Below are 9,109 nucleotides of genomic sequence, written 5' to 3' on the forward strand. Positions count from 1 at the left end.
TGTTGTGAGCTGTGACTGAAACCTACAGAAGTTACCGGTGCCTTATTTAATCTGAAGGTGAGGTTCTGCTGTGCTTACTGCTTCAAGGATGCCTTGCAGTGCCGGGAGCCCTCTCGGGTCGATAAAACTGCCCCAGGAGCGCACGGGCTGTGCAGTAGGACGTGGTCCTCCCAGTTCCTTAAACCGAGTGGCTTTCTTGAGCCTTGAGAACCATACGGAACAGGAAAGTTTACTAAAGGCTATGGCTATATTTCTTCCCTTTCTGAGGTGAGATCATCCCGCTTGAGATGAGGATGCCTCTTGGGGGGGGGGAAATCCAGGATGAGCTATCCCCAGGGTTAGGGCTGGGAGGAGAGAGGATGAATGAGCCTTGGTTCATCCCAGGGTTGTTAGTTAAAGGGCCTGACAGCAAAGAATAGAAAATCGTCTGTTCCTTTATTAGTGCTAGGTTTTAATTTAAAAAGTAAAAGTGAGGCTAGCTATAAAATTGGCATGTGCATAGGTTGGGAGACATTCTTTTTCTTGGAAGATTTTTCTGTCACGAGCAAATACCGAGGTTTAATACACTTCTCCACAAGCGCATCTATGCAGCACATGGAGAGAGCAGATGAAGTGATAGTTCCATCCTCGGTTCCTGGAGGAAGCCCGTATGTACCTGCCTGGTAGTCGGGTCCTTCTAGGCAAGCGGTGTTACTTACTTGGAAACAAATCAAGTAGGGTCTTGGATGAGCCTGTCTAGCTGCAGAATTCCAGCTTCCCTGTCAAGACAAGAATAGCTTGGTGTTTGCTGCTGAAACTGTACTGGTATTTAGGGGTGTGCTTTACTTTATGTGCAGGGAAGTTGTCCTGGCCGTGTAAAATTCAGTAGGTGGTTACACGTGCAGAGGGTAGAGGCCGTTCTGGTGAACGCCGTGGTTCTTGTGCTGCGGACAGTAAATGCACGGGAGCTAATAAAAAGCAGCCATGTTTTCAACATACCCTCTCTCACCTTGTGCAACTCTCGTTGAAGAAGTGAAATGTTTGCTTTTCCCTGCAGCATAAGCAGCGTTGTGCCTTTAGCGGCATTATGGGCTGAGGAGCCAAGCAGCTATTGCACGAGTGATGCTCTCCTGGAGGGCTGTGGTCTCTGGAGGGTGGGAGCGTGCAGGTTATCGAGCAGCTGGCTCCCCTGCCAGCTTGGACTGCGCTCTGCAGCGAGTGCCTCGCACACAGACTTGCTGCAGCTCCCGCCAGGGACCGTCCCCCTTCGCTGCTGCGCTGCTTGTGCGTGAATCCGAGGGGAGGGAAGGGGGGGTGAGCTCTGCGCTCTTCAGCCTGGAGGACTCCTGATACCTCGCCAAAAATCGTCTTCCTTCCCTGTTGGTTTTCTTATGAACAGGCTTTTTGATGTAAAGCAAAGCTGAACTGCCTCTGGTTGTCTTGGTGGCAATGTCGGGGCTATCTAGCTTCGAGGACAAGAGTTAGCCGGTGTGATAACCCCCTAAGCAGAGCGCGCAGGCAGCTGCCCCGAGCCGTGTAAATCGTTAAGGCAGAGAGTGATGGGGCCATCTGCGTGCAGAGAGCGCTGGGAAGCAAAGTGACAGATCATACAATGAATTTGCACAATTCCATTTAAAGACAGACTGCTATTTAAAGCACTTCAGTGAATGACGATGTGCCTGCAAGCCAGAGCCGGGATGAAGCCATGATTCATTCTGGGACATGCTGGGCTACTTCAGAGCTGCTGGCTGGAGTTTTCAAAGCTGCCGAGGCAAAGTTACTCTTTTTGTTTCTTTCACTGGTGATTTTTTTTTTTCCCTCATACTGTAATAAATGGATAACATATTTGGTCAAAATTTGCAGTTGTGGATGCTTTTCGCTGCTGTTCTGTATGCCCAAGCGTTATTCCAGAGAGATGCCATGCCGTAGCTGTGTAATGAGCGCTGCTGTTACACTAAGAAGTGCAAACGGGTGGCTGTACTTCACAGGTCCTGTGTTCTGTAATCATTTCTCCTAACGTACGTCGTCTTGAATTCTGTAGAAATTAATGGGATTTGGTTTTTTTAATGGGGTGAAGCTGGCAATTAAATTGAAATAAAATCTGTACTGAGAAAAAAATGCTGCTGTTTTTCTTGTAGTTAATGCTTTGCACTTCCTTCCAGACGCACCCCGCAACGTGTTGCCCTCCCGTGGCTGCTGTCTGCCGACTGATTTCCTCCTGGTCTCTGCTCTGTGATGGTTAAAGTTTTGTTTTGGGTAGTTGTGGCAAGATTTTTAACGTTTTCATCTGCTTTCAAAAGTCTTTGCAGTTTTTCTGCTTAACTTGTTCAGTGATCTGAAGTTAAACGGGACGCATCGCTGCGAAGACTGGGTGTCTTTTGGTGAAGCCCCGACTTTGTGTCGTTTTGGTAGTCCGATGGATCATTGCCCATCAAGACGGGCTTGGAGGCCTACCTCTTCTTGGTATAAAGTGACTTTGACACGAGACTGATTTTAAGGGTTACTTTGACCACCCAAAAAGGGACTTTAGGTAGGAAAACCATGCAGACACGGTTGTTACTGGCCTGTTCTTTTGGGTAATCTTTGAAGGGGAATCTGCTGGCCCAGGTGCTGCTATGGGCAGCGTTAAGGATCCTACCAAAGCAACGTGTTGCTGTAGCAGGAGAAGCTTCAGGGGGAGTCGCTGCCCCGCAGCCTGGATTGCATCCCCTGCTGCAACACTTTCTTCGGGGGCCAAGAGGAACCCCAGAGCCTCGGCGCCTTCCCATAGCGGGTGAAACACTGTTAAACAGGAGCTTGGTTGTCAGCGTCACCGGAGGATGATCTGTTGTTGAGACAATTGTTGGTCAGCAAGAGAGATCCTCTTGATCCTTTGCCCTCCCTTGGAGTGTCTCTGCCTGATGAGCTGGAACGAGAGCCTCTTCCCCCTTTCCTACTGGCTGGCGTGTGGCTCTTCGGGGGAAGAGGGAGAGGAGCAGCTTTTATTACCGGGAGGACATGCTTGCCTCCGTGCTGAGCAGGCATGTGGTGCCCAGACCCTCTGCCACTGCAGCAGAGGTCTTGCGCCTGGTGCCAGGAGAAGGGACCGGCACAGAGCTTTTCTCTGTGGATGTCATCAAGGTTTTGATGTGAGTGAAAAACAGCTCGATTAAGCCACAAAACTGTAGGATTTGGGGGAGGGGGTAGTTTTCATTACAGCTTCAACTCGTCCGCTTCATAGGGACGTTATTGATGCCAAATGCAAAAGAAACCAGCGGCTGGAGATGAGGCAGGTATGCAGCAGCATCGCGCTGTTTAATTCAGTGTAGCTGTTTCGGCATAAAAGAGCATTTCAGGTGAATCCTTTCTCTTTTGGAGCACAGGGCACTATACGCTGTGGTCACAAGGAGAAGCTTTCTGCCACGTTGCCGTTGATAAATCTTTAATAACACTGTGCCTAGTAAAGCAAAAACCTTTCGTACTCGGTCTGTGCTTTGTGAGCTGGTAACAGGGGAAGTCAGATGCCAGCAGCCGAGTGCCACAGCACCTGAAGTCTGAATAAATAACTGGCAAGATGTGTCCTCACAACGCGACTTATATCAAGTCCTCTCTTTTCAATAGCAAAATATTTCATCACGCTCGGGTGGGGTTTTTTTTCCTTTTCTTTTAAGCCCAGGTTTTACCTACCCTGGGGGTTTCACAGCGCCCAAGCCCCGCGGCCCCTGTCCGGAGGGTGCTCCCTGCCATCCAGCGTCTGTCTCAGAGGCGCCGGCACCGCCGCAGCACTGACTCCAGCAATGGCCCCGGACGGCAGCACTGCCCGGTCCCTGCGGCTGCCTCCCTGCTGAACGCCACAGCTCTGCATTAACAGAAAGGGAGAGGTCTAAGATTATTTTCCACTGTCTGCACTGCTAATTCGTACTGAAATCTGCTAGGAGAGGTTGAAAATAGGATGCCTGTGCCTCTTAAATGTTCCTGATCCGTAATGGTTGCGGACAGCTGGGTTACGCTTCTCATCTCTCTGTGGAGGAAAAAATACCACCCACTGAGACTGAGATTTCCAAATCCTCGCGGGGCTGAGAAGCACACTGGAAATCTTTGGAAGAGCTGGGTTACCCTGCTCCCATGGCTGCCCGGGGAAAGCTCAACCCTCTGTCCCTCTCCCACCCCTCCCATGTCCCAGGGTGACCTTTCCACTTGCCTGGGTGTTTCACTTTCAATAAAGATTTGTTAAGAAGGTTCCCAAGCACAAAGTGGATTCCGGGTATTTTCAGAGAGGAAGAAGAGGCAAAAAAATCTGCGCTCGCCATCCTACCAATTCCAGCTTGGGGCTTGTCCTCGCCTGGAAGGACAACACGTTTCTAAAATTCACAGGTGTCAAAACCAAAGGGTTGCTCCTGAGCAGAGGTGGTGCTTCCTGCCCCTTTCTCCTGTCAGACAAGCCGGCAGGAGGGCACAGAGCTGCCCGGCCCCCGCTACGGTGGGGTACGGTAACCCAGGCCCCGGGCTGGTGCTCAGGATGCTGGGACGGGGGAAACAAGGGGTGGCACAAGAGAGACAGGCACCGTGCTGCAATAACCAGGAGTGAGCGACGATAGCTCTACTCTCACGCTTTTCCCTGCACACCGAGAGGAAAACCCAGAATTCATCACTACTTTCAAGCGCAAAATCGAACCCGTTGCGCACAGATGAGCACTGACCAGCCAGCGGCTGTGCTGGACGCTTCTAGATGTGCTACAGACTCCAAATGGGCACCTTCGTAGGCTCTTGGTAGCTTTTGCTCTCTGCCTCGCACCTTACACAAGCTGGCTGTGTTCTGGTGAATTAAGGGTCCTGCAGAGGGGACGTTCTTGTCCCATCGCTGCGAGCATGGGGCTGGACCAACTTCGGAATCCCTCACCTGGAGGGTTTATAAGGCGAGTACAGGAGCTACTTCTCCCACCCTTAAATCACATACCCCTCCACGCCTGCTTTGCTTTAGTTTTATGGCGTTTTATGGTTAAGCAGCAAGGTGCAGTTAGAGCCTGCGGAGGTGAGACGAGGCTCATCCTTCACTCTGAGATCCCACGTGTGCTTCTTTGGAGCTGGCTCAGAGTCACCCTGATTTATCCCTGCTGCTTTTTGCTGCTCTGGAAGAACTCCATCGTGCCAGGAGGTAGGAAGATAGTTTAGGGCAGGTGGGAACCAAATTCAAAATCCAGGTATAGCAGGTAAAATGATAGCAGAAAATAATAATTATTAATAATAATAATTTAGATAGCAGTTTTCTATGAAAGAGTTGCAAAGGCATCTTTCAGGGTATTCCCAGGCAGGGAGGCACAGGAGAAACTGTTCTGGACTAGAACGGAGTTGTTAAGAAAACAAGTAGGAAGGAAATTCCTCATTCAGAGCTGGATGAAATTCAGCCCTGGATGAGTCTAGGCTGGTCCTGACTCTGGGAACACGAACAAGACGACTCGTCATTCCATCACACCCTGTCTCTGCAAGGGAAGGGGATATGCAAATTAAACAAAACAGTAACGGTGACATCAGGTTTAAAGATGCCGGCATCTCTATTTGATAACCGTGGTGCCTTCAAGATGCCGTGATGAGACCCACCAGCGCGGCTGTGGGATGTGGGGCTTTCAAACCTGGGGTTTTTATCAGCATGGAGAAGAAAGAGCTTTTACAGACTGTGAAGGAGACTACTGACCCACACAGGCCCGTCCGTGGTGGCTTGCTCTCACGCTGCCCCTGTAGCGCGCCTCGTACAGTTTGATTTTGTTAAGTCACATTCCCAGAATTTGAATCTCCACGAGCAATGGAGAGGCCTGGGGGGGAAATACAGTCATTTCTTCCCTGAACAATGCTCTCCCTGGCATGCCTGATGAATCACATTTCCTGACACAGAAAAAAAGAAATCCGGTTTCAGGGTGAAGACACGTAGCTGTCTCCCTCCATCGCTTCCACAAGTCCAACACACATGTGAAACATAAGGCCTTTCCAACGCTTTAAATTATTTTCAACCTTGATGCCAGAAAACTGGGGTAATGTTGGGTGGTGAAGAAACCAATTTGTTCTCAAATATTTTTGGCACCAGTGAAAATGGTTGGCAATGTTTGAGGAGTCCTGGTGCAGCGCTTCGTACCATGGCACCAGATTTACCACTCACCTCCCAACTGATTAAAACCTGTACCATAAAAAGGGGGTTGGGGCTGCCTCTGAGCTGGAAGATCGGGAAACGGAGGAGGAGGAGTGGAAGCCATCATGAAGGAGGCTGGAAGAAAAAGTAACCAGAGTTTTTCCCGTCTCCGTTTCTGACAAAGCCCAACTTGCCTGATGAGCAGGCATTGGAAAGTGTCTGTTCCCAGGTGGGGAGCTGTGGCACTCTCTGTGGGAAGGCAGCCAGGTTATTAAACAGTTCTCATTATGAAATAATCCAAGGGGGGGAAAACTATCCATGAAAACAGACCTTCACTTCAATAAACTGCGTCGAAGGAGAGAAGTGACTTCAAAATAATCCATTGCATCCAAGAGCAGGGAAGGTAATTTTGTGTCACCCTGTTAGGAGGTTGGATAATAATTGGTTAGATATTATTCTTGAAAAGATTGTATTCTGTGTCTTCCGCTATTTGTCATAACGTATCCTGCAATGACGTGTCGGTGATGCTCCCGATGTCACAGCCAAGGGCCATTAGAAAAGTGGGGCCGAGGCTGAGCGTGTGCATTTAATGCAGAGTAAAGAATTCAATCAGTGTGAAAATGTGAAATTCCTCCTTGCAGAAGCAGCAGCCTTTAACCACCGCATTGCCCCATGTCAGCCTTTTTGCTGTGCGCGTACCTACCGTGGCCAGGGTTTGCTCCCTGACACAGCCAAGAGCCGCCTGCTAAGGGTGTGAGCGTTTCCATCAGCCCTGCCCATGCTCCGGCCCCCCTCGCTGCCGCTGAATGTGCTCAAATGTACGGATGTGAATAAACGACGGTGGGGATAGGGGTAAAACTCCATAGCACGGCTGACACATCACCCCTGCAGCCTTTGGACTCAGTCCAGCCTCCGGTGAAAAAATCTGCTCGAAGAGCCTGCTGTGGCCATGCAGTTATTCATCTCTTCCTCAACGCTTTCTCTCACCTATTTTAATTTATTTCTTGCTCTAGTAATGTCTTGTCTTAGCTTTTAACTCTGGTCCAGCCTGGTTGATCAGCTGCGAACATTAAAGGGCCGCAGCAAGACCCCTACATGACACTAGGGTGAATGGGGTCCTCCCTTTAAGGAGCTGAGGTCGGCCCCTCTCCTGCTCCTTATATATTTCAGCTGTAAAGCTGCGACCTCTCCTTTTTCCAGGGGAGAAAGAGAGCCTGCTCCTCAGACATGTAGCTTTCCGAGATAAAGGCGGTGGGAATTTGGGACACAGCAAACTTTCTTCTCTTTTGCCTGCTTCCAAGCGGGTAGTTAGCTCGAGCTTAGTAGTAGTCCCGAGGTGGAGTTTGCCTACTTTTCAAGGCTTTTGACCATGGCGCCTTGCGCTGTTGTATGTGAAAGCTTCTAGAATCAAAATGAAGAGCTGAAATGTTGTTTCATGAAGGAGAACATCGTCTCATTTCCCATCGCTGCGGGAGGCTTCTTCCAAGATACATACTGTCCTCTGGGGCAGTTCCTTGGGGCAAAATCTGCGTCTGAACGTACTGGCGTTGTGGTCTTCACAATGCACGAACTTCACTTTAAGGTCATTAATTTGTGTATATTTAAGTGATGTTAGCCATGTTTGTTTCTACCAGAAAAAAAGTCATTTACAAATAGCTACCATCTGGTGGTATCTGGGGTACCAGTTGTTTCCGGACTCGCTCTAAGGGAAATGTAAAATACGCTATTCTTCCGCAGTATCCTTCCCTGGATATTGGTTGATAGTGATAGCACCGAATGGGTTGTCTTAAGAACGATACAGGACTACTTCTGCTCTGCTAGACCATTTCCCTACAGACAGCGTAGCAAAACTGCTGGGAGTATTCAGAAGCTCTTGGTTTATTATTTTTTAATTTCTTAATGGAAGCGTAGGGTTTGTGGGGCTGGCCACGCGAAGACGGGAGGCTCCACCTCTCACATTTGGATACTCTGTTTCTGTATATAACCTGCAAATCATTTCTTTAAAAGCAAAACACTGTCATTTAGAAGCAATGTGGCTTTTTCTTGTATGCAAACAACTAAGGAGAAGGAGAGCCTGCTTCTTTTCAGTCTCAGTGCTTCTATATGCCCTGCGCTGCCTCTAACCTTATGGGAGGTTTGATGATTTATTTTCAAGGAGTGGTGTGTTTAAATGTGCAGGTTATCAAAGATGAGTTATGCGTATGAAAATACACCATCAGCTTTCTTCTGAGTGTTCCCACTGCCCTGCAATAAGTAAATACACTTTCAGTCGAGCCTGTTCTCCTGTGGTTTGACAAAATTATACTGTAGAACAAGGACCAGCTTTTGACATTGTTTTTTGGGTTTGTTTGGGGTTTTTTTGAAAACACACTGTAAACTGGTGCATAAATTGGTACCACACATAGCATTTCCTGAATCAGCTAAAACTTACAATGGCAACACCTTTGGTAAGCTAGAAAATAAGCAGAGCTTAGCACTTGGATTCTGTCACTCATTTCTGGTAACTCTTTTGTAAGTATTTGAATGATCAAGATTATCACGTTTCTTCCAGCTGTTAAGAATCAAAGAGCACCCAAGCTTTTAGGGTAACACGTAGTAACAAGCCCATGCCCCGGACCAAGGAGGTGAGCGCAGTGGCACAGGGCAGCGCGCCCCCCCAGCCGACCAGTACCTACACCAAAGCGTGGCCGGCAGGGCTCAGCGCGGGAAGACGTGGCAGAAAACAGGATAAAGCATTTGTTAGACTAAATGAAAACGAGTGACCAAAACCTTCCGAAGGATAGTTGAGGGGGAAACAGTAACCAGGATTATGCTTTCTAGTTCAGCCCATTTTACGTAACACTCGGCTGCAGAATAAACTTCAGCGGTGACCTGGTTTAGAAGACAAATACTTAAAAGCCAATTCCTGTAAATATAGTTGTTGTCACCTGCTTCAGTAAGTACAGCTACACTGAAAATGTCAACCCAGGCAGTCCTAGATGCTGAAGGGACTAATGAGAACGACCAGAGCAGCATGTGTAATTCTTACTC

This window comes from Aptenodytes patagonicus, chromosome 8 (assembly GCF_965638725.1).
Source record: "Aptenodytes patagonicus chromosome 8, bAptPat1.pri.cur, whole genome shotgun sequence".
Lineage (NCBI taxonomy): Eukaryota > Metazoa > Chordata > Aves > Sphenisciformes > Spheniscidae > Aptenodytes > Aptenodytes patagonicus.